The 23,422-nt window shown below is 38.9% G+C and overlaps 1 non-coding gene across 1 annotated transcript; it reads right to left on the bottom strand.

The window, feature by feature from the left end:
• Positions 1 to 525: 525 nt before the first annotated feature.
• LOC134502489 (U1 spliceosomal RNA) lies at positions 526 to 691 on the bottom strand. The gene has a single exon (XR_010068451.1). It is a non-coding gene; the product is annotated as a U1 spliceosomal RNA (small nuclear RNA).
• Positions 692 to 23,422: the final 22,731 nt, after the last annotated feature.

Raw genomic sequence — 23,422 nt, 5'->3', positions numbered from 1 at the left:
TTAACAGTAACTGAGGTATCAACATTGCACTGTTTAAACAAGGACAGTTCAGTAATAACCAGCAAAGTGCACATTTCCTGGGGTGGGGTGGGGTGGGGGGAGCAGTCAAAGGGATACAAGTAGATATTTGACCTTGGTTTTCTCTTTTTTTTTTTAAAATTTAGACTCCATGAGGATAATTCTTTTGCCATGTTGTCAATATTAGCCTTTAAAACCCCTTACAGCTCCTAATGATGATAACCCTCACTCCAAAGTATTACTGAATAATTTCTGATGCTCCTAGAGATCTTACAGAAAATGGCATGTCCGATTTATATGTCCAAATTTCAAGACGTGATTTGCAAATAACTATATTCTGCACATTGCAAAGTGGTGCTGTTGCTGTTGCTGTTTCAATGAATAAACTTTGAGTCACAAGAATCTGATTGTGAATGTCCAGTGAGGGTTTTTGGGTACACTAAGTTTTTATAAAGTTCACCACGGTACTTTGGAATTTCCCATCTCTCCCTTTCCCTCTTTCTTTTTGAAGGAAAAGCACAAATAGGGTCCCCCACTGCCATAAATTATGCACTCAAGTTTCCTGCATTTAAGGAAATTGCAGGGATCAGCACACCCAGAGTGTAATGAATGAGCCTCACCTTTGGAAACTCAACTTTGCAATCATAGTATCTCCCTTGCCAGATCGAGGTGTTTTTTCCTAACCCTCCCTCAAAAAAGAGTTACCTAGATGCCGCACCTAAAATCTGCATAGCCTTTGTAACCTTCAAAGGTACTGAGAATGTCCAAACCATGTTTTCAAATCTCTTTTAACGTTTATAACTGGGAAACTTGCAAAAATAGAATTACACCTGCTGGGGAAAAATATATTTCAGTTTCAAAGGACGTACAAACGTTTAACCAAATAGCTCTGCCTTATCCAAAAGAAAAGAACCAAACAAGGCTAACAAAAGTTTAAAAATTGTGAATGTTTTCTTTTCATGCCAGGGTAAGATCTGGTGGCTTTGAATACATCTTTATTATTTACCGTGCAGTTTGGTTCACTACAATAGCTGGAGTTTGGTGTTCAATGCTGTTTGTGTGTTATGGTTGCCTCAGAAACGCAGGGCAGGATGCTGAATTTACTTTCCTGTGGTTCCAACTTTCATTAGTTCTATTCACGCATGTTGATGGGTGAGTTCAAAGTGGGAAAAGGAAGTACTCTGGTTTTGTGGGCTCCAGTTCTGTTCTTTGTTTGAGCAGATGGAATGTAGATGAGATTTGAATGTCTGTTTCCCTGCAAGTAGAAATCTGCTATCCCAATGTCTCTCAGCTCAGTGCAGGATTTTATCTTAAGGGAACTGACATCCATTTTCTCATAAAGGTGTTATTTTCTTCTAGAGTAGCACTTACAAGACATTAGCTAAACCCCATAAAATATAGTCTGTTTGCTTGAAAGAGTGAAAGGGCTAGATTTCCTCCAGCTTCTGCTACAAACCCATCTCATCTGAATAGCTGAATAATTCTGTGGACTGAGTCTTTATCTTTGCAAAATTCCATTCCTAGTTTCAGTGAGTTCATGTAGTCACTTCTGTCATTTATGGGACTTCCAGATGAGGTGAGGATCCAGCAAGGACCTGTAGCTATAACAACTGATTGATTGATTATGTGTCATCAAATCATTGTTGATTCTTAGTGACCACAGAGATATATTTTCTCCATAAGATTGTAACAATACATCTGTTCAAGTTCTGCACTGTGATGTTGGTTAAAATGAGCTGGCACTGAATGGCTGGAGGCTCCCTGCATTTAAACATACCCTGCCATTATAACATCTCCATTTCCAAGAAGATTTAAAAGAATCACTCCAGAATAATACTGAGTAGGCTGGAAACTGGAATCAGGTTTGAAATGGAAAGGCTATTTTCAAAAGAAGCTTGTAATGCAGTGTGTGGAGAGCTTCCATCTTTTTGAAGGAGGAGAAGACGAGACAAGATGAGATGCCAGGGCCACTGACAGTAATAAGGAAGCAATTACTATTAAACCTGAGGTATGTTGCTTGAAAGAAGAACTAAAAAAACTACGTGTTGCGACTGTGTCTTTACCGTTCTGGCCAACTTCATCAGTATAATACTGTAAGGATTGCCTATTCTAAAACACCATCAGACTCATAAACAGGATCACAAAGATATCTGATTTATGAAAGAATAGTATACAAGTTCACAAAGAAAGCTGAAAATGGAAAAAGCGTGCCAAATGCAAACTAAAAAACCCTCGGTACAAACGAGATCCCTCCCCCCATAGAATCTTCCCAGGCCCACAATCCCAGGTGCTCCTAACGGCTTCTGATGGTCCGCGGAAAAAGTCCTTGAGCAGAGCACATAACCCAAACACATTCCATTGAAATGAACATAGATACAGAGCTTGGCACAAGATTTCACAGCAGCTCCCTCCCAACAGAAACGCGTGTCAGCACCATGGCATGTGAAACGTTACGATGTACAGCGCACATTGAAACAGTGAACGTGACAAATAGAGACTCAACCTGGTCCTCACATTCTTGGCTGAATAAAGGCCAAGTTGCTGTAGGACTTTTCTGGCTTACTAGTTCTTTCACAGCTTGGTTTATTTTATTTATTTGTGAGATTCATATCCTGCTTTTCCATAAGAGCCTGAGACAGTATATACGCCATTCCCTCCTCCATTCTTTCCCTTTATATAACTACAACTCTGTAGGATAGATTGGCCTGACCCAAAGTTACCCAATGAGATTCCATGATTAATGAAGGACTTGAATCTTGGTTTCTCCTGGTCTTAGCCACTATACCACATTTCCCCAATTTCAGGCTTCCAACGCTGGTACTTGTCTCCCAACTGTCCCCTTATTTGGTGGTTTTGTTATTTTGTTTTGTCCCCCGTTTCTACACATCAGTGTTATTTGGACAGTAAAGTCCTCAACTCCTATTACTCAGAAATGTGCCCATAATAATGAAATATGTTCACCTTTCTAGCCATGCAAGCAGCAGCAGTGGAATTTCCAGAGCCATGTCTGTATATATGATCCTCCTGCTTTGCACGTAACTTTTTAGGAATTCAGCCTCACATACACTTTTGAAGTTAACTTTTCATAAAACAGGGAGCAAATTTGCATTGGGAATGAATATTCCTGAAAATAATGACACTCTTTCTTTAATGTACAGATGGTTTCTTAGTTATTTTTACCTTGTTAAATGAGCTTTTAATGGACAACATTAAAGAAGAGAGTGTCTTACTGTTATTTTTCTTTTTATAAAAGTGCTTGATCGTTTTCTCTACAAAGTTACAAAATGATGAATTCATTATTACTGCCACTTATGAACAGGCAGATGTTAGACAAACAGAAAATAATAGAGAGATGGGAAATGTGTGTTACATCTTTTTCATATGGATACCGATTAAAATTCATAGGGAGAATTTTTTTTTCCTAATCCACTCTTGTTAATAGCAAGCATCCTGCCTTTCTCTGAGCAATTGCCTCCAAAAACATGAGTTAGGATTAGTTGATTTGAAAGGAATTCAGACTCTTGATAGTATTACATCTTCAGATCCCCATGACCACACACACACACACACAAAGGGGTTTTATTGACTGTACTGCTTCTATCACCCCAACTACCCAGTCTTAATTAAAATACTGGGTGTAGGGTTGGTGTAAACCTGGGGGATTTGCAAAAGAAAAGAGGCCCTGCCATGCTGACATTAAATTCTATAATCCACAACAGATTTCCAGATTTCAGAATCTGGCACAATGTTCAACAACAACAACAACAACCCTATCTTCCTTTAAAATACTCAAAAAAAAAAAAAATTAAATGAGAACCAATTGCTGGAGAATCCTACTTTTATTCTGATAAAAAGTGGTATGTGTCTTCCTCAACCTTGGGTCCTCTGCCAGAGGCCTGGGAGTTTGAGGGTTCTGTGCAGTTTCTTAACTGTTCCTAGCACTACACTCTTCTGGACAGAGAGCTCTGATGTTGTTCCTGGGATCTGCTGGAGCCCCTCTCCCAGATTGGGGGTCACAGCCCCAAGTGCCCCTACCACAACTGGAACCACTTTGGCCTTCACTTTCCACATCCTCTCTAGTGCCTCCTTCAGGCCCTGGTACTTCTCCAACTTCTCCAACTTCTCATACTCCTTCTTCCTGATGTTACTGTCACTTTGGCACCATTACATCTATCACCACCACTGTCTTCTGGTCCTTATCTACTACCATGATGTCTGGTTGATTGGCCAGTACCTGCCTGTCTGTCTGGATCTGGAAGTCCCACAAGATCTTAGCCCTGTCATTCTCCATGACCTTCTGTGGAATCTCCCATCTGGACTTGGGAGGGCCTAGCCCATACACTGTGCAGATGTTCCTGTACACACTGCCAGCTACTTGGTTGTGCTGTTCAGTGTATTCTGTTCCTGCCTGCATCTTACACCCTGCCACTATGTGTTGGACTGTCTCTGAAGCCTCTCTGCACAGTCTGCACCTTGGATCCTGTCTAGTGTGGTAGACTCCTGCTTCTATGCATCGGGTGCTTAGTGACTGTTCTTGTGCTGCTATGATCAGTGCCTCAGTGCTGTCTTTTAGTCCAGCCCTTTCCAGCCACTGGTAGGATTTCCCAAGGTCAGCCACCTCAACTATCTGTTGATGGTACATCTCATGCAGGGCCTTGTCTTGCCATGGCCCTTCCTCTGCTTGATGTTCCTTCCATGTCTGCTGCTGCCTCAGGCATTCTCTCAACAGCTCATCTTTAGGTGCCATCTTACTGATGTACTCCTGGATGCTCTGGGTCTTATCCAGGACAGTGGCTTTGACACTCACCAGAACCCGCCCTCCTTCTTTCTGCCTGGTATACAGTCTCTGGGTGTTGGACTTGGGGTGGAAGCCTCCATACATTGTGAGGAGCTTCCGGGTCTTCACATCAGCAGCCTCCATGTCTTCCTTTGGCCAGCTCACTATACCAGCAGGGTATCTGATGACTGGCAGGGCATATATGTTGATGGCATGGATCTTGTTCTTCCCATTGAGCTGGCTCTTTAGGACCTGTCTTATCTTTTGTTGCTGTCTCTCTCTATATATTTTCATGTCAGAAGCACCTACCAAGGCACTTCTGTATTGAATGGATTTGCCGGTGATGTCACCATTGCCTGAGGGATGCCTGAGGTGGCTCCTTTCCTGTCCCTGTTATTTTCCCACCAAAGTGGTACCTATTCATCTACTTGCATTTGCATGCTTTCAGACTTCTAGGTTAGCAGGAGCTGGGAAAAGTTGATGGAAGCTCACTCTGTCACGCAGCTTGTGCTTTCGGGTTTCGAACTGCCGAGCTGCCGACTTTAATGGTCCTCTGACTCAGGATCTTAACCACTGAGCCACAGCGCCCCCCCCCCCCATTATTATTTATATTTATAAGACAAAGTGAAACCTATGCATTAGTATTATTAACGGCTAAGATTCTCCTACACAACACTGGAAAACCATAGAATCATTGTTTTCATTGTATTATTATTATTATTATTATTATTATTATTATTTCTTCTGGATTTTGTACACTGTCCAGAGTCCAGTGGAATGGGTGGCTATAACAAATTTAATAAATTAAATGAGATAGAAGCAATTCAGGTTATGTGTCATGAGTACTGATGGCAAGCAGGAGGGGGCCCCTATCCAGGGGGGAAAACACATGCGTAGTACTGAGGAATTAAGCAGCCATTCAAAGAGACACAGATCAGACCCGCCTTAACCTTTGGGGTTTATCTGTCTGGGTTTTTCCCACGCTTCTTCAGTTTGTTAGGATTCTGTTTATGTAGCAGTAATAAACACTAGAGAACTACTCCTCGTCTCAGCGTGATTTCTGACTGTTAGGACATTATGGCTTAGTATGGGAAAATTTGAGATTTCTAGAAAGAACTTTGTTAATGAAAAGCTAATATAAAAATGGTCATTATTTCAGGATGCTGATTCCCCCCCCCCCATGTTATGGTAACACCTGTGCTTTTGCTATTGTTTTATGTTTTTATTCTTCTTTTTTTAAGAACACAACAGAAAAAGCATTTTTGATCTGGAGTCAGCATGGAAGCTATTCATTGATCTCTAAGCTAAAATGATTCTCCCAACAGGAAAAAAATAAGGGTGCCTCTTTAAAGCTTGTGCCAATGCACAAAAGGATATCAAGTATAACTCCTCTTCAAATCTTTCAGCAACAAGTGTAGAAATCAGGGAGAATATAGGGCCAAGTTGTGACTGTGATCTTGTACATTTGCAAGCCCTCACACATTCTGAAAAGCAGCTAAATGGGGGGTTAACTGATTTACTTAGAAGAGCCAGCTGATTGACTGAGGGGGAAAAAAAAACACTATTGAATTTATCTTGCATGTACCTTTGGGTTAATGTACTCATGTGATTTTTTTTTTTTTTTTATTGACAGCATTTTCTGGGTCTAAATGTGGTCCTTCCTGTTCTAAGAGGTCAATGTATCACCTCCATCAAGACAAGTTTTTTTTTTTCTATCCATTCAATCTTGTCCAATTCTCAGAGACTGCCTGGACAAGTCCCTGCAGTTTTCTTGGCAAGGTTTTTGGAACTGGTTTGCCATTGCCTTCTTCCTAGGGCTGACAGAGTGACTGGCCCAAGGTCCCCCAGCTAGCTCAGTGCCCAAGGCGGGACTAGAACTCCCAGTCTCCCAGTTTTTAACCCAGTGCCTTAACCACTACACCAAACTGGCTCTCAAGTCAAGTCAAGGTATTCCTTTTCAAACAAGTGTTTGATTTGCCTGTTTAACTTTCCTGATGAGTCCACAAACTTGTGTGTATGTTTGTGTGTATATATGCATGTTCTTAGCAATTGTTACCAATATATTATTTTATTTATTAAGTTTATTAAATTTATACACTGCCCATTTCACTATAAAACTGACTCTGGGCAGCTTACATTTTCTTTCTCATTATTGTTTTTATAAGGTAGTTGGGTAACTTTCTTTCTGGAGGTAAACATATCTTTTAAAAGAAACCAAACTGATAAGTGCACATAATTGCATATTAATGTTGTTTTGTTTTGTTTTGTTTTGTTTTGTTTTGTTTTGTTTTGTTTTGTTTTGTTTTGTTTTGTTTTGTTTTGTTTTGTTTTGTTTTGTTGTTTTGTTTTACAGTATGGTAGTTAATGTTTTGGATTGAGTTCAAGTCACCTTTGGAACACAAAGCTCCCCGGGTGACTTTGGGTCTGTCATGATCCCTCAGCCATACCTATTTCACAGTGTTGTTTTTATAGAAAAACAAAACAAACAAGCAAAAAGTAATATGATATGTAGAGAGCTGGTTCGTAACCCTGAATAAAATTTACTTACTTATTTCTGCAGACTTCTGTATGATTGTACTGAGAAAGGATAAAGTGCAATTTTATAAACCCCGTGGCTCTCACAAGCTTTATTCCTTGGTCTTCCTTCCTTCCTTCCTTCCTTCCTTCCTTCCTTCCTTCCTTCCTTCCTTCCTTCCTTCCTTCCTTCCTTCCTTCCTCCCTTCCTCCCTTCCTTCCTTCCTTCCTTCCTTCCTTCCTTCCTTCCACAAATGTCCTCATTTGATGATCAGTTTACAAAACCTGTGTCTACAAAATACAGATCAACTTCTCAAGCAAACAAAAATATTTTTAAAAATCAGGTGATAAAACACTCCAGAGAAAAGTAGATGTAGGTTCTGTAGAAGAGAAGCAATACTTGTTTATGATAGAAACTCTACCATTTGCTAGTTACGTACCGTGCTGCAACGTAAGTAGAAAAGGGCAGAGGTTGCTTCATGACATCACCACACATGCTTTATCATTTTAGCATTGTTGTGGTTAATAAAAAAAATACCTCTGAAAGTAGAGCTATGCCTGCTTAAAACTTATTTAAGTCAGCAGGACATTAGTCACAAGCAAGACTGAAATCCTAAGCATACTTAGCAGGATGGATTGAGTCACTGAGATAAGTCCTTTTATTTATTTCAAGTTGAAACTCAAAGTGAATTGATCAATGAAAAAGAAATGCCTGTGCAATAATAGTAAATGCCTGGTACATAAACCATCTGTTTTATTGACCATCACCTCTTCTGTTTATTCATACACAAATCTGGCATAGTAATGGTCATTGGGTTTAGTATTTACAGCTCAGGGTCATCAGCTACATTTTGCACATTTCATTTGATAGGTTGCTACAGCAGAGGATGCTATCAACATGACAATGTCACTTTGATTTGTGACAGATGTCAGAGATCCCCAAATCTCTACTGTTGTTGCTTAGTAATGGATAGCACTGGCTCTCTGGAACAACACACACACACACACAATTATGTTGCTAGAGAACAAATCATAAAAGAGCCCATTTGATCATGCACTGTGTGAGATATATACAACTGGCATCCGATAGCTGTGATGTTAAGCAGTTTGATGGATCTGAAGTGTGCTACCTTGGCTTACCCACATGTCCCTGTCTGGCAGGAATTTCCTTGATTGCTTGCCAAAACTGTCCCAGGAGGCAGATCTGTCCTGAAGGTGATGGAAAGGCATTTTGAGACCCAATGAACTGCCAGATCCGGAAAGTCTCTCCAAAAGCTTCCAGGCCTGAGCACTTGAGCAGTGGTCCGGACATTAGCACGTGCATAAAAGTCACTCCCATTCAAGTCAGACCCATGTGGAGGTGAAGGAAGCAGCTTCTTCCTTCCCTTTAGGCTCAATTTTCTTTGACTTGCAGTTTTGACCTGGCAAAGGTAGGAGGGGGCTGGGAAGACCATAAACTAACATGACCTACATAAACAGACATCATATAAAACAAACAGAAACCATGTAAAAGATGGTTTCCCTATTTCTGGGTTTTTTTTTCTAGTTTCACAGTTTGAAAAGGTAGCAGGCCTAATCATTTCTAATGGACAGTTAGCACAATTAGCCATCGGCCCTGTGAGAAATATATGGCTGATCCAAGAGTCTATTCCCAGAATGGATCCATTTTTTTTCTGAAAGGGGGAAAATAATTAAACAAATATTATATTTTTTAAAAGGCAGTGTGATCAGGATCACTACCCACAACAGACCCATCCCCATGTATTTCCAGCCACTTTGCATGGTTATGAAACTACAATTAGCATGGGGCCTTTCAAGAACATCATCTCACACTTGGGAGAGGTCAGGTGTCATGAGTAAGGATGGCGAGCAGGGGGCTCCCACCCAGACTGTCAAGCGCATGCGTAGCACTGAGGAACTGTTCAGCCATTCAAAGAGACACAGATCGGGACCGCCTTAACCTTTGGGGTTTATATGGCTGGGTTTTCCCACGCTTCCTCAGTTTGTTAGGATTCTTGTTAAGTACTACTAATAAATATTAGAGACCAAGTCATTGTCTCAGTGTATTTCCTGGTGATCAGGACATCAGGTCCAGTCAGCTGTTGATATGGCATAGCTGGCCAGCTGGGATTAACCCCTAGATTTAAAGGTCTCTGAATTAATTGATGGGGTCACTTAATACAAATTGCCAACTTCTGGGAGTGACAGGATCCATGAGCAGGGAGAGGCCTCATGGGTGTGATCTGACCCAAAGCCTCAGCCACCCCCCTATTCCAGGTGAAGACTAAGGATCCATATGGACCTTGCAGCAGACCAGCAGGAACATCTCCCAGTTCCCTCTGAAAACCATCTGGGTCCATCAGTCACTGGGTGCAGATGGATCTAATGGGTCCAACCTCCCAGCAGCAGATAGTGGCACTAGAGAATTGTAATTGGTGACTGATCTGACCATTTTCAGATCACATAGCCACTGCTCCAACAGGTGCAGTAGTCGTCACCAACAATAATTCTTTAAAATATGAGCACAATTTTTTTTTTTTAAATACTTCAATTCACAGGAATTCACTCAGAAAACCATAAAACAGAACTCACATTTCCTGTAAGAAGCCTTGGTGAAATTGACTATCAAGAACTTTCCTTCACTCTTTCTCATACTTCATATTTCTGCCATAAAAAACAAAGTGTGTTCTTGTTAACACAAGGGAAAAAAAGAAAGAAAACCTAGCCTAGCCCACAGGAGTCTTTTCACTGCTTTTCATGGACATTTGATTGACTGCATGCTGTAGGAATTCCAACAACCTAAATATGCATTTACTAAATATGTGAAAATAATATGCTCTAAAAGGCTTTGCGAAATTATTCTTGGACAGTTGGGAAAGGGCATACATAAGTAACCATTTCAACTGACTGATTTGCTCTTTATGCTACATTTCTTATGTTTTTCAATTGGTAGCCTAGCAAATGTCAAATCTAACCCATTTACAAAACAGCAAAGAATACTGTCACTTCTATAAAGTTGTGGAGATTACCAAAAAAAAGGGGGAAAAAAACAACAACTGGGGTCATGCTTTGTAATTACATCTAGAAATCTATGCAAGATTCAGTGGAATGTAAGACCTCTCTTAATTTTCTTGCCATCAAGCTTGTTCTTGAATGTCAGTCTATTGATTGACAAAGAAATCATTAGGGAAACAAAACTGACATGCTTTGCTCCTGAAAGACAATGAAGATTGTCAGCCATCAATAGACACATAGAAATAAAGCATATTTAAAAACCTTTCAAAAGAGACAATAAAAAAGTTAAGGAAACCAAAAGACCCGAACCCATCTTCTCCAGCAGCCAACCCCCAGATAAGCAGGGATTAACACCAGACAAACAATCAAGCAGAAAACAATGCCCTAATCAAGGATCTACCAAGGAGAAAACCACACCCCCACCAACGCTGGCAGGGCAAGCTGCTGTATATAAACAGGGAGCAAAGCCCACACTCACTTGAACTGATGATGTTACCTAGTCGGGTAATGAAATATTTGCAAGCAAAAAAAAAACAAGGTCAGAGAGCACCAGAGACTCCACAATGAAGATTGTCTGAGATTTAAACAGGCACATATTGCATATATATTAAACAATTTGGGGAGGGGAAAGTGCAAAGAATCCCGGTAAAACAAAACTACATATCTTTATTGTTGGAAGGAGTTAATAATATCTTCATTAATAGCAGCAAAAATGACTACAACCAAGAAGTGGAAGGTCATTCTTTGCTCAAACACTGATGGATCTGTGTAAGGCTCATCAAGTTTCATTGTTTTGTTTTGTTTTGTTTTTCGAATGAGATAACAAGAGGGCAGAATCACTGAAACATGAAAAGCATACTGGCGATCAAAATGTTGCCCTGGTATGTGAAGAAAGCACTGTTGATCTTTTTTATTAAACTTTTACTAAAGCTACCAGCTATAGGTCAGAATGGTCTCTGGCAATTTCCTCAGTGGGACCCAAAGATCAAGCATGCTCATTTGCATTCCATGTTGGCAAGAAGTGGGTTTGACCCGCTTTAACAAGAAAGATGGTGGAGCTGTCTTCCAAAATTCAGCTGGCCAAAACATGACAGAGGAAAAGATATAAAAGCCAGGCATGTTCTGATCCTGTTCAGTTCATTAGCTCTAGCTCTAGCAGTAGCTCCAACTCTAAAGTCAAGTTAAGCTTTGAAGCTATGGAACATTATGAAGGTTTTGGACTTAGCGCTGCTTTATAGAGGAATGTAGAGATGTCCTCTAATGCTACTTCTTTCAGACAAGGACCTGAAAGTATCCTCCCAGGTTGCCCAGTTTTGTGCTACCATCTGCACAATGTGCCGCACCATCACTTAGATTTAGGATTTCTTAACATAGTGTTTTATTTCAATTAATTTTAGAATTTTCATTCTTAATTTTGGATCATAGTATACTAATTGCTTTTGTTTTATAGATATGTATTAATGTAAGATTGTTGCTATTGTATAGTTTTATTGTGTCTGGCCTTAGGGTTGTAATAAATGTGATGGTGGTGAGATGACCTTGGCCTTCAAGATAACCCCTTCAGATGGGTCAGATCAGGAAGCAGATACCCCAAGGATTCCAGGAATGTGACTTTATTGTTATTTAGCCATAATAATAGAATCTTGAAAGCCTGACCAGGTTTTTCTCTAATTCATTTTATATGTATCAGAAGCAATGTGTCAAGGGCATATTTTGATTTTTTTTCCACGTTTCCAAGACTGGGCTGCTGCTTCTCTTTCTTCACCAGTCCATCCCTTTCTCTTCAAAGGTCATTTCTACATTCCTTTACATTCCCCAACCCTATTCCTGGTTAATACTTAATACCCTTATGCTAACCCTAACTCATTTTCACTTCATCCAACTTACTCCTGACACATCCAACTCTCTCTTCCATTCAGTAGGGGGTGGAGATATTTGTATTCTCTTGATAATTATTCATTCCTCATAACAGGCCACATATTTGCCACTACCTTTCCATCAGCATTTGTCCATCTGAAATATTTTCCATCCAACTTTAATAAGCATTTTACCACATTTTCCACATTTATCGATTTGGTCTAGTTTTTGGCTCTTTGTGCAAAATCTGGCATCCATCATGCCAAGTTTGACTTTTCAGGAAAGTGAAGTGAGTCCCTTTTGTTCTGTTGTATTGTTTAAATTGTCAAATATCAAAACAATCCCAGTCCTTTATTTTTATTATTTTCTTATTTTGGTTATGCTGATGTTTGTTTGTTTGTTTGTTTAGTATGGGCCATCTAAACAAAAATACAATATCAGAAATGTTATTATTGCTGCAGTAAAAATGGCAAGGCTTATATAAACTAGCCAAGATGAATACTCATTTGAATGTAATGGGGTGGACATCTCCACAACATCATTATCATAGGCTGTCTTTTACCAACTAGCACAACAAATGTTTTTGTCAGGCACTTCATGCTTTCAATTATTCCAGCCTCTCCTGGACATTTTAGGACCATCTGCAAAAACTACTGTGAATGCAGACATATGCACTTAAATGTATTTCTTGAAAAATAGAGGTAAATTTTCCCTGTGAAAAAGTGGAAATATAAAAATGGAGATGATGAACCAGATGAAAAGGTTGTTGCTTGAATGTCCATTCACTTAAGCACTAAGATTTTGATGCTTATATTACAAGGGGAAAGATGGGGAGTTCTTAACAAGATCGAAAACTCTCTTCATGATTCATGCTGGTTTTATCTTCACTGTATACAACCTTCTAAAGCTAATCCTTCTAATTCATGTCTTTGTGGGAAGGGCATGTGACAAGGATAGCTGCTTTCATATTCTCCTCTGGGGATTTCTGTAAACAAATTAGTAGCTACTTTGGTGGGGGGGGACGACAAAAACCATTAAACCAGATTTCAAAAATACTTGATCTGATCCAATGGAGCTCTGATATTCAAAGGCACAAAGACAGAGACTTGTTTGTTTTGAAAGTTGGTGTATAATTCTATGTTTATAAAATAATAACAACAACAACAACAACAATAATAATAATAAAGCATTTCCTTGGGATATCCAATGCTTCCACTGGAATTAGAATGATTATATATTTCACTTCAGGGTGCATTTGGAGACTTCAAATTTGAAAACGTCCACAATAATTACAAGAGGAATAAAAATGAGGCAATTAAGATAAGCAAAAACAAACAAACAAACAAACAAACAAACCAAGAAAAAATCCCAAGTAGGTAAATAAATCTTGAAAGTGTGAAGTGGATTTGACCATAAACTCTATAGAGAACAAAAATAAAAAAGGAAATTATACCATGCTTGAAAATCTGGAGAGTATGTTTTCAGATAAGTCCTGCTGATGACACTTAAGAAAAAAAAATCACCTTAATAAAATATGAATGGGTGTGTCCACGTCTGTGTGTATTAATGCATTCATGTGTTTGTGTGTTCAGCATAAAGAAAAATTAAAGTAAAGCAGGCAGAAGTTATAGGCCAGCCTTCTTGATATCATTTTCTGTTTGTATGGTTTATTTATTCTGCACAATGGCTCTATTGCAGAAAATACATACATACATACATACATAAAACTTTTTTGGCTGCCTATCATGCATAGTGATGATAGATGACTCACTGATAAAAACAGTAGAATAAAAACAGAAGAACCATTTCCACCAGGAACCAGATCAAACAAATTATTGACTGCCCAACTCAACCCCATCCTAGGGAAAGAGCCCCATCTTCACAGCCTTCCAGAAGACTAAAAATGTAGGGGCTGCTCAAATATTAGGTGGGAAGCTATTTGAAAGGCCTGGGGTGGCTACCAAGAAGGCACTTAAGGGAAGGGACTTGGAGCATGCCCACCCTATCCAACCTAGTAGAACAGGCAGATACCCTTTGGGACAGGTGGTCCTGTGAATAACACATTTAACCTATTCAGCCATTACCCATTAACCCGATCAAATCTCCTTGATGATGGTTCAGGCAAGGCCAATGACCCTAACTGCACCATAAGTAACTTTTTGGCTAAAACAGAGACCTTGCCCACTTTATCCAGGAAGCATTCTATCCCCAAGAGCCTTTGCACCAGGAGAATACTGGTAAGGCTTTATCAGTTGTCCTTTAACCAAGAGCCACAGAAGCAGCATGAATGAAAGAGGAAAAAAACAAAGAAGGAAAAAGCATAGAGAACCAGCAGGGTCTAACAGCTCACACCAGCTAGCAACTTTCTCCCTCTGTGTATTTTCAGCAAATTTTCACTCTTTGATCCCATATCATTACCAGATTTACCTCCTTCCCATGTCCCTGCCCCAGAGAGCAGAAGACAAACCACCAGAATCCCACATCACTCCAACTAGCAAGCCAGTCCACACCAAATGGCCCAAGAGAAGGGAAAAAGTCAGGCTAGGGTTTTGCATGACAACAGCCTTACCCATGACCCCATTAAAGATGTTGTGCAAATGTACACATCATCTGTGCTTATCAGTGAATGGCATGGAGCTAAAGTAGTTCCTCTGACTTTCGCTGTGAAGCAACTTGACGCTTTTTGTTCCCATTCAAACAAGTGGAATGATTACTGTAATTGGGGTCAGAAAGGAATTATCTCACAGCTCAGCTGAGCAAAGCTGAGCTGGGTTTTTAGGCTAAGAAACGGGAACTGCAGCTGGAAGAGAGACAAACTTTTTTTTTTATTTTTTTCCTGCAGATGTTTCCACCTGCCTGAATATCTTTGAGACACTTATCCATAAAAGCAAGATGAGGGTGTTTTGTTTTTTTTGTTTTTTTTTGGGGGGGGGGTACTATTACTCCGATCTTTTCCCTGAATCGCTGTTGAGCACAGCATGCACAAATGGCTTAATTATGCATTGTGGCCATTTTTTTAAAAGTGCAGCTCCATCTATTGTGAATAGTTGCCATTCATAAACACAGATCTGGTATTACTGTAGTGTTGTTCCCCATTCAAAATTGCAGACCTGATTTTATTGTACACTGGTCTCTATTTAAAAAACAAGCCTAGCTTTATTGTGCATTAGTCCCTGCTAAGAGCAGACAGTGGGCTATTATGCATCGGTCTTCGTTCAAAAGCACTGGTCTGGATATGTGGCATTAGTTCTTTTTCAGAAGTATCACCTTATTCTGCACCACTAGATATAGAATTAAAAAGACAAAATACAACTAAAAAAAATATTGGAAATGTAAATATGTGCATGTGCATATGCATATGCATGGGAACTACAGATATTTTAAACATCCACATTCAGTATTACTACACAGAATGGCATCTCTGCAGATGAAGGGCACAGTAAAAACTAATGATATAGCTAGTAAAAGAGGACTGGATTTGATGAACCATAATGTTATGCACTTAGTTTTTTTTTTCCCTGACAATTTGCAAAGCTAGTATATGCAGGACATTTATCTGAACAATGAACAAGCTATAGATACTTCAACTAAATATAAATAATGAAATAGAGGAGCTTCCTCAACATTTATGTAGGTTGCTTTATCTAACATAGTGGTGGCAAAACTTTTGCTTCAGCAATACATATATTCCATTTCCTTGCCCATCTTCAAAAGTGATAGTAGGCATGGTGAAGCTTGGAAGTGATAGGAGGCATGCTGTGCACAGGTGTGTATGTGTATGTGTGTTGGGAGGTGGTAATAGTGGGTTCAAGGTGAACAAAGGATTGCCAAGGCTTATGGAGTCTTAACATTGCTTTTACACCTTTTAATTTTACAAAAAAAAAAAAAAACATTAAAAGTACATCCTACTGAAAGCAAGCTATTCTGTTGCCAAAAATTGGCAGAAAAGTCATTCTGGGACTTTTCCAAAAGTCCAATATATGTTAGGAATGAAAAAGAAGGGGGTGGGGGTGGGAGGCTATGTGGACTCCATCTAATGTTGCCTACCAGATCTTATCATTGCTCAAGTACGCTTTTCTCAAAAAATGCTATGATCAGATGGAAGGAAATAGCTTTTAGTTCAACAGATTTTTGTTATGACACTGGTATGTAAGTTAGATCCACAAAACCTACTGTGTAATGTGGAGACTGATAGAAATGGCCTGGTATCAATCATGTATCCTTGCTGTGAAGTTTAGTGTCAACCATCATGTCATTCTGAATTTTGGCATAGTTTCTATGCCAGTATCAGATCTTTCTTAGAAGCCATTGTTCTAATATGGGACATTTCTGCACTAAATGCCAAAATGATGTAATGATTGACACTATATATCATATCCACATTGCTGATAAATCAACACTCTATGGTTTCTTTCCAGTGATTTTGCATGAAGTTCCTCACATATATTTCATTCTACATTCAGCAATGATGGCTAGATTCCAGGATTGTCAACCAATCAATTTGTCCAAGTAGGGGAAATAAATGAAGAACAACCTTAGGTAATACTTGGATGGTACTTGGGTAATACATGTCCACTGAGCACTCTGTAGAGGGGCACTAAGCACCTAGTTGACCTTGGCTGATCCCCGAAAAGGTGATCATGGGAGACCACTAGAATATCCTTGAGCTATATGGGAGTTAAAGAAACATCAAAGGAAAAGTCTATGGTAAATTGTTTCTTTATTGTTACCAAGGTATCTAGAGTCAGCAATTCAAGTCTGACTTTACTTTTATATTCCTTCCAGCAAGAGTAACTATTAGTTTTTAAAAAATAGCTCCTTCATTGCATATTGTACTACATTGAATAAAGTAAGCAAACAACAGGGTTCTTGCCTTGTAGGCTTCAGAGTTTAAGAAGGAAGAGGACCAAGAGATAGATGGGAAGAGAGGAGTGTGGCTGCAGAAAAAAAGAGGAGTATGAATATATATCTGTGCTTAATTTTGATCAAGGGACTAATAGGTAAAAGCAAAGACTTGAAGAAAAGCTGGACTTTGATGAGACATTTGAAGAATGGAAAGAAGTGCTTCATATAGGTTTTCTAAGGGGGAATCACTTCTATAACGTAATGGGACATTACACATTTTTCTCTGCAGGAGTGACTTGCTGTTGGATTCCAGTGAGTGAAATGAGGAATGAATGTCAATCAGCTTTCAGTAGACACTGCTCTGCTATTTTCATTTTCCATCCGTGACCCTTCCTGATTAAGGATGCTGCATGTTTTAATTTGATTTGTTGTGAGTCACCATGTTCTCTCCCCATCTTATAACCTGCTGCTGTTTCCTCATTGAATTCAGCATCATTTGATCATTTGTATTTATTAGTCATCCTAATGGACCAAGGATGTTGAATTCCTGTAAAATGTGGTTCAAAGGGGAGCAAACAATTATTGATAAGATGTGAAAGATAAGGGGAGGGATATTTCTACATCACAAATATATGATGCAATTATATTAGATATCAGATACTGTAGTCATTTTTTGTATGAAAATGTCTATGAACATGTGTGTCTCTGCTTCTCCTCCTCCTTCCTTCTTCTTATATCTATCCTTTCAGTCAAAAATAATAATAAGACAGACCAGAGTTCTTCAGTTTTCATGTATATTCAAAACCTAAGCTTCCCACCAGTTTTTTTTTTTTTCAGGAAAAATCAAAACAAATCTGTTTTGCATCCCAAAAAAACTGGATTCTGCTACTTGAATAAATGAGATACTTTTTCATTTCCTTCTTTCTCTTGCATAAATGCTCCCACTTCATATACTAATGGAGAGAAGCAGAAAACTATTCCAACTGCCTAAAATCCATCATCCCAAGCCTTCCGGATGGTCCTAAGAAACAATTGCAGTTGTCTCCTTTATATATTGTTGTACTTTCACCAGAGTGTGAAACCATCTGGGATGGATTCCTTCAAATTTACATGACTAAATGTGCCTTCATTCAATTAATTTATAGACCCACCCAGAAAACAAGTGTGTTAGTCAGAAAGGTTGCAATTCAACTGCCTGTGAGAAATAGGCCACAGAGGTAGATGTCCTAATTAACTCCTCTCAATGACAATCTTAGCCATTGGGTTACTTGTTTCTCTCTCTCTCTCTCTCTCTCTCTCTATATATATATATATATATATATATATATGTATGTATGTATGTATGTATGTATGTATGTATATGTATTACTGAATATTACTTCTCAGCCAGATACTTCTTGAGGTGGCTTCAAAATCCAATTATTTATATGTAACAACAAAAACAACAACAAAGATGCAACTGAGCAGTAACACTTCTAAAAAAAATAATGGATACAACAACAATAATAAAAACCAATCCTTCTGACAATTGGAGATAAAGACCTGGATGAAGAGATAGGTCTTCAAGAAGGGCCAAAAAGATGTTACCCTAAGTACCTCAAACATGTCAGGGGAGAATGTTTTGCAGAGTGTACTACTGGGGAGCCCTACTCTCAAGTAACCTCAAGAAGACAACCCATAGTTCTTAGCACTCCAACCAGAACCTCCCCACATGATAGCAATCATATTAGCAATCAGCCTACCTTGAATAGCTAAGGTGATCCGTCAGGTAGTTTGGCCTCAAATTATTTGGGGGTCTTACATAGCACAAGAAAAACCTTGAACTTGGTTCACCAGGTGTCATGAGCACTGATGGTGAGCAGGAGGGGGCCCCTATCCAGGGGGGAAAACGCATGCATAGTAGCAAGAATTTGAGCAGTCATTCAAAGAGACACAGAACAGACACGCCTTGACTTTTGGGGTTTATCGGTATGGGTTTTCTCACGCTCCTTCAGTTTGTTAGGATTTTCTGTCTAATGTAGTAGTAATAAAACACTAGACACTTATTCCTCGTCTCAGCGTGGTTCACGCTTTTTAAGAAACCAGGTAACCAGCTAGCTAATGTAATTGCTTCAGCAGAGCTTCAACGTTTGCCAGTCTCACCTAACAAAACCATACGGAACAAACCTGTAGCTTTTAGAGAGTAACTTGAACAGGAGATTATTATTGTATCTGGTCTGACTAGATCCAGGAAAAAAATGTACTGTAGTTGGTATATATACCAACTATAGGTAATAGGCACTCCTGGTCATGGAGGCTACTTGGGTCTCAGTGACAATGATGGTCCTAGGAGCACCCCAAAACCACATACTGCTCTGGGAAATGCAACCACATTTAGAATAGGTGCTCTCCCCATTTTCCCACCTGGGAACAAGACATCCACAAAATTTCCACCTTGTCAGGATTCATCCTAAATTTAGTGGTCCTCATTCTCCCCATTACTGTGTCCAGATACCAGTTTAGGATATGAACATCTCCTGATTCAAATATTATTGAGTGGCACAGCTGGGTATCATCAACATATTGGTGACCGTATCTCCCTTTTTCACCAGAGGAGAATAGTTTAGCTACCAGAGTACAGAGACATACTTACCAAATACTGCTGTCTGAGACTGTCCCTCCAGACAGGAATGGTACCTTTTTAATTATGAATACTTCCTTGCCTGATGGAATTATGCTGTCAAGCTTAGAAGAGGCAATGGTTCCCGTTCCTGGATAATCATTCTCTAGATTCAGAGAATCTTATGCCAATTACTACCCAGACACAAACACTGTTTTCAAGGTTATTGAAATGTAGGGCACTAAATTCCCAACTTGAAGACATAGTTCTGGGAAACACCACAGTCCATCAGAGATCAAACAGGATCACCAGTGTTTCTCTAGTGCAAGAAATCATTTGTCTAGCAGCCATGACTGTCTCTTTTCTAAAACTTCACATGAACCCAGACTGATAAGAGTCAAGGTAATCATTGCCCTCCAAATATGTCTGCAGCTGCACAGACATCACTTTTTTCAATTACCTTGAGAATAGTGTTTGTGTCTGGGTAGTAATTGGCATAAGATTCTCTGAATCTAGAGAATGATTATCCAGGAATGGGAACCATTGCCTCTTCTAAGCTTGACAGCATAATTCCACCAGGCAAGGAAGTATTCATAATTGATTATTTATCCAGTTAATTTCCTTTTGCTAGCTTGAATAAACCAAAAGGGGCAGGTAGGGCAGCTAGAAGCCTCTTGTCCATGTCCTAAGGCTTCAAAAACTGAAAACAAACCAATACCATTAGACAAGACAGTGTTTTGGACACCTCATTACGCATCGTATCAAAAGCACTGTTCAAGTCAGCATGAAGATTTTATCATCAAAGTGTCCAACAAATCTTTCACATCAGGATTTCCATTCATTTTCCTACCATTATCCTTCCTTTCTTCTTTCTTCTCTTGTACTGTATTATCCTTGTAGTTCATTGTATTATGCAGACATTATTTCTGCAGTATCCACAGTGAAAACATGTCTTACAGACACTAGATGAAATAAAGAAAATTCTGGTGCAATGCTGTAATGAAAGAGCTGTATTTCTGAATTTTTGTTAAGGAGGTGGATGAATTCTGCACTAGGAGAATATGTTGCCAGGCTACTATTTGCAATGTTAGACTGACAGAAATGAACCAACAGTGGAATGAGGTTGTATGTTTCAAAAAAAAAAAAAAAACTGCAAACACAAGAGATCTATATCTTCAGCTAAATCTCAGCTCTAGATAACCAATGAGACTAGGCAAAACATGTCTGCAAATCAAGGTTCTTTTAAACACATTAAACATAATTGTGATCTCATATCGTGTTAAGGAAACATGTTATCTCCAGTATAATTTAAATAAAATTGGAAATACAGAGCTTCATAGAAACCAGAATTATTACAACCCAAATGGTTTCTGTAACATGGCAAGAGGAAGTGAAAGAGAGTAAAAAAAAAAGAAAAGAAAAAGAACCTCTTGCCCAACCAGAAATGGGCTTTTAATGGACACTTTGGTATTTTCAAGAAAAATGTGTATTTCTAACTATTGTGTTCTAAATTCTGAACTAATTGGAAGGAGAAATTATGTGAGTTATTTATCGCTTCAGGAGAACAACAGACAGAACTGTTGAGGGAATGGAGGAGAGTAATGGGGATACAAAACTGAACTATCCAATTATTTAGGAATGCACTAATCCATGTTTGAGACACCAGTCCTGCAGACTGTGCAAAAGACTATTCTGGAACAAACCGAATAACAGGTATGAAAATTTCCTTTCCTTTTCTCTGCCTCTTCCTCCAAACTCTTCTGACAATATTTCTGATACTACTTAAAACAAACACTAAGTCTTTGGGAGGTTATATAAATTATTAAAGCCAACCTTTCATTGCTTTGCTGTCTAGGGATCATAACTGTAAAGGTCTATAGATATAGCACCATGAGGTTTTTGAACTTTGCCTCTAATTTTAAGATTTTTGCCTTACCCATCTTTAACCAATTTGCTACAGAAGAAAGAATTATGAGCTATATTAATCTGTTGCCCCCAGAATAAAAGGATGTTCTATTTTGTTCCAGGAGAACTGGAAATTCACTCAGCTTTTTAATATTTATAACAGGCTTTGTTTCTCAAAGTGGTGGTCTCTGGAGTGAAAGGTGGAAATTTAGTGATGGCATAAAAAGGATAATATTTAAAGTAAGGTTCATCTGAAATTCCCTACATCATTGGGGGAAAAAAAAAACATCATACAACAAAGAAAAATGAAATAGCAACAAAATTTTGTCTAAGAATAGAAGTTAATCATATCAGCTAATCACTCTTGCTAGTGCAACATCACTGTTTTTATGGATATACATTGAGTAAATATAACAAACTTCCAGGATGTAGGCAACTTCCTGTCACATCTTAAAATGTTAGGATTGTCCAGTTTCTAGAAAGGTGTCACTATCTTAGAGGGTAGCTGCAATGACCTGAGGTTTTCTGGGGCTACAAGAAGGAGTAAAATGCTGTGATGCCCACAAGAGATGAAAGGCATCATGAAGCAGTGATCAATACAAGACAGTTAAAACTGAGAGGCTCCTAAAATCACATTTCACAGAGAATATTTGAAATTCACTTCCAGATCCTATCCAGAGACATGAGTCCAGTGCAAAATGATATCTCCATGGCTGTACTTCTAATTGTGTGGCAAGGGAGAAGAATCCAGATAGCTGTTCAGGGAGTAGGTAAAAGAAGGTTGCCATCTTTAGCAGGGCTGTTGGAAAAGTGAACATTGACTGAGCTTCAAGTCCCAGTAGGGAGATATGCACTGCCAGTCTCTAGAGCTTCCTGACTCTGACACCTTTTGATGGCTTGATGTGTTTATCTACTCCATAGGCCTTGTCTTCTGTGTAAACTTAAGCAGGACAAAGCTCATTGTGCAGTTTCTCTGATGGTCCCCATCACTGAATTATTTAGATACTCTCATGGTCTGTGTACAGATGGTAGTGGACCTTTCTATTTTAGCACTGGTTTAGTGATCTTGGGAGAAGAATAGTAAGATAAAATCTCTATTATAGCATGGACATTACACAGTGAAACCATGTGCAGGCAGCAGTGACTTTTAATGAAAATGTTCTTTAACTGGCTAACCAGGACAGAGGGAGAATAACCATGATCATGATTCTTTTAATGTTGTGATTATACCATGAGGACATCAGGTGGCACAATCTAGCCAACCTTGTTGTTTTGGGCTGATATTACCAACATTCCCTCGGTATTTACAGTGTTTTTCTTCCCAGATTTGGTAGTTACATTGTGTGTTAATAGGATTACTGCTTTCCATGGCTTTGTTCTAATTCTTCAACGTGTCTCACCAGGAATTGCCTTAGAAGCCTGTACACTGGTTAAAGAAATAAATGCAGTAGATAAATACATAGATCTACTGTAAAAAACAAAACAAAAACAAAAACAAAACTGTTGGCATGGCTACTATTTGGATTAAAGATCATCAATAAAATACAGATTTATAGGCTAGGCTGGGAAAACTAAAAGAAACAAGCAAAGAAACAAAAAAGACCCCAGAAGAAGACTGTCGCAAAAGCTTCCAGATTGAAAGTACATTGACTTTTAAGATTGTCACCAGGAGTTAAACTTGATTCAAGGGACTCTTTACTTTTAACCACATTATACCAGAGTCCAAGTTCTATAGCTAAGTCTGGTACTTCTGAGCAAGGATGGGTAAAAATATACTGTAAAAATCTAAGCCACATGAATTTCTTTATACAAGTATAATGAACGCCCACTTCCTCCACTTCTGTGCATTTCTTATCTGAGGAACCTTTTGCTAATGGTTTTACTTCTCATGT

Source organism: Candoia aspera, chromosome 8 (genome assembly GCF_035149785.1).
Source record: "Candoia aspera isolate rCanAsp1 chromosome 8, rCanAsp1.hap2, whole genome shotgun sequence".
Taxonomy (NCBI): Eukaryota; Metazoa; Chordata; class Lepidosauria; order Squamata; family Boidae; genus Candoia; species Candoia aspera.
This window is presented reverse-complemented; position numbering and strand designations above follow the sequence as displayed.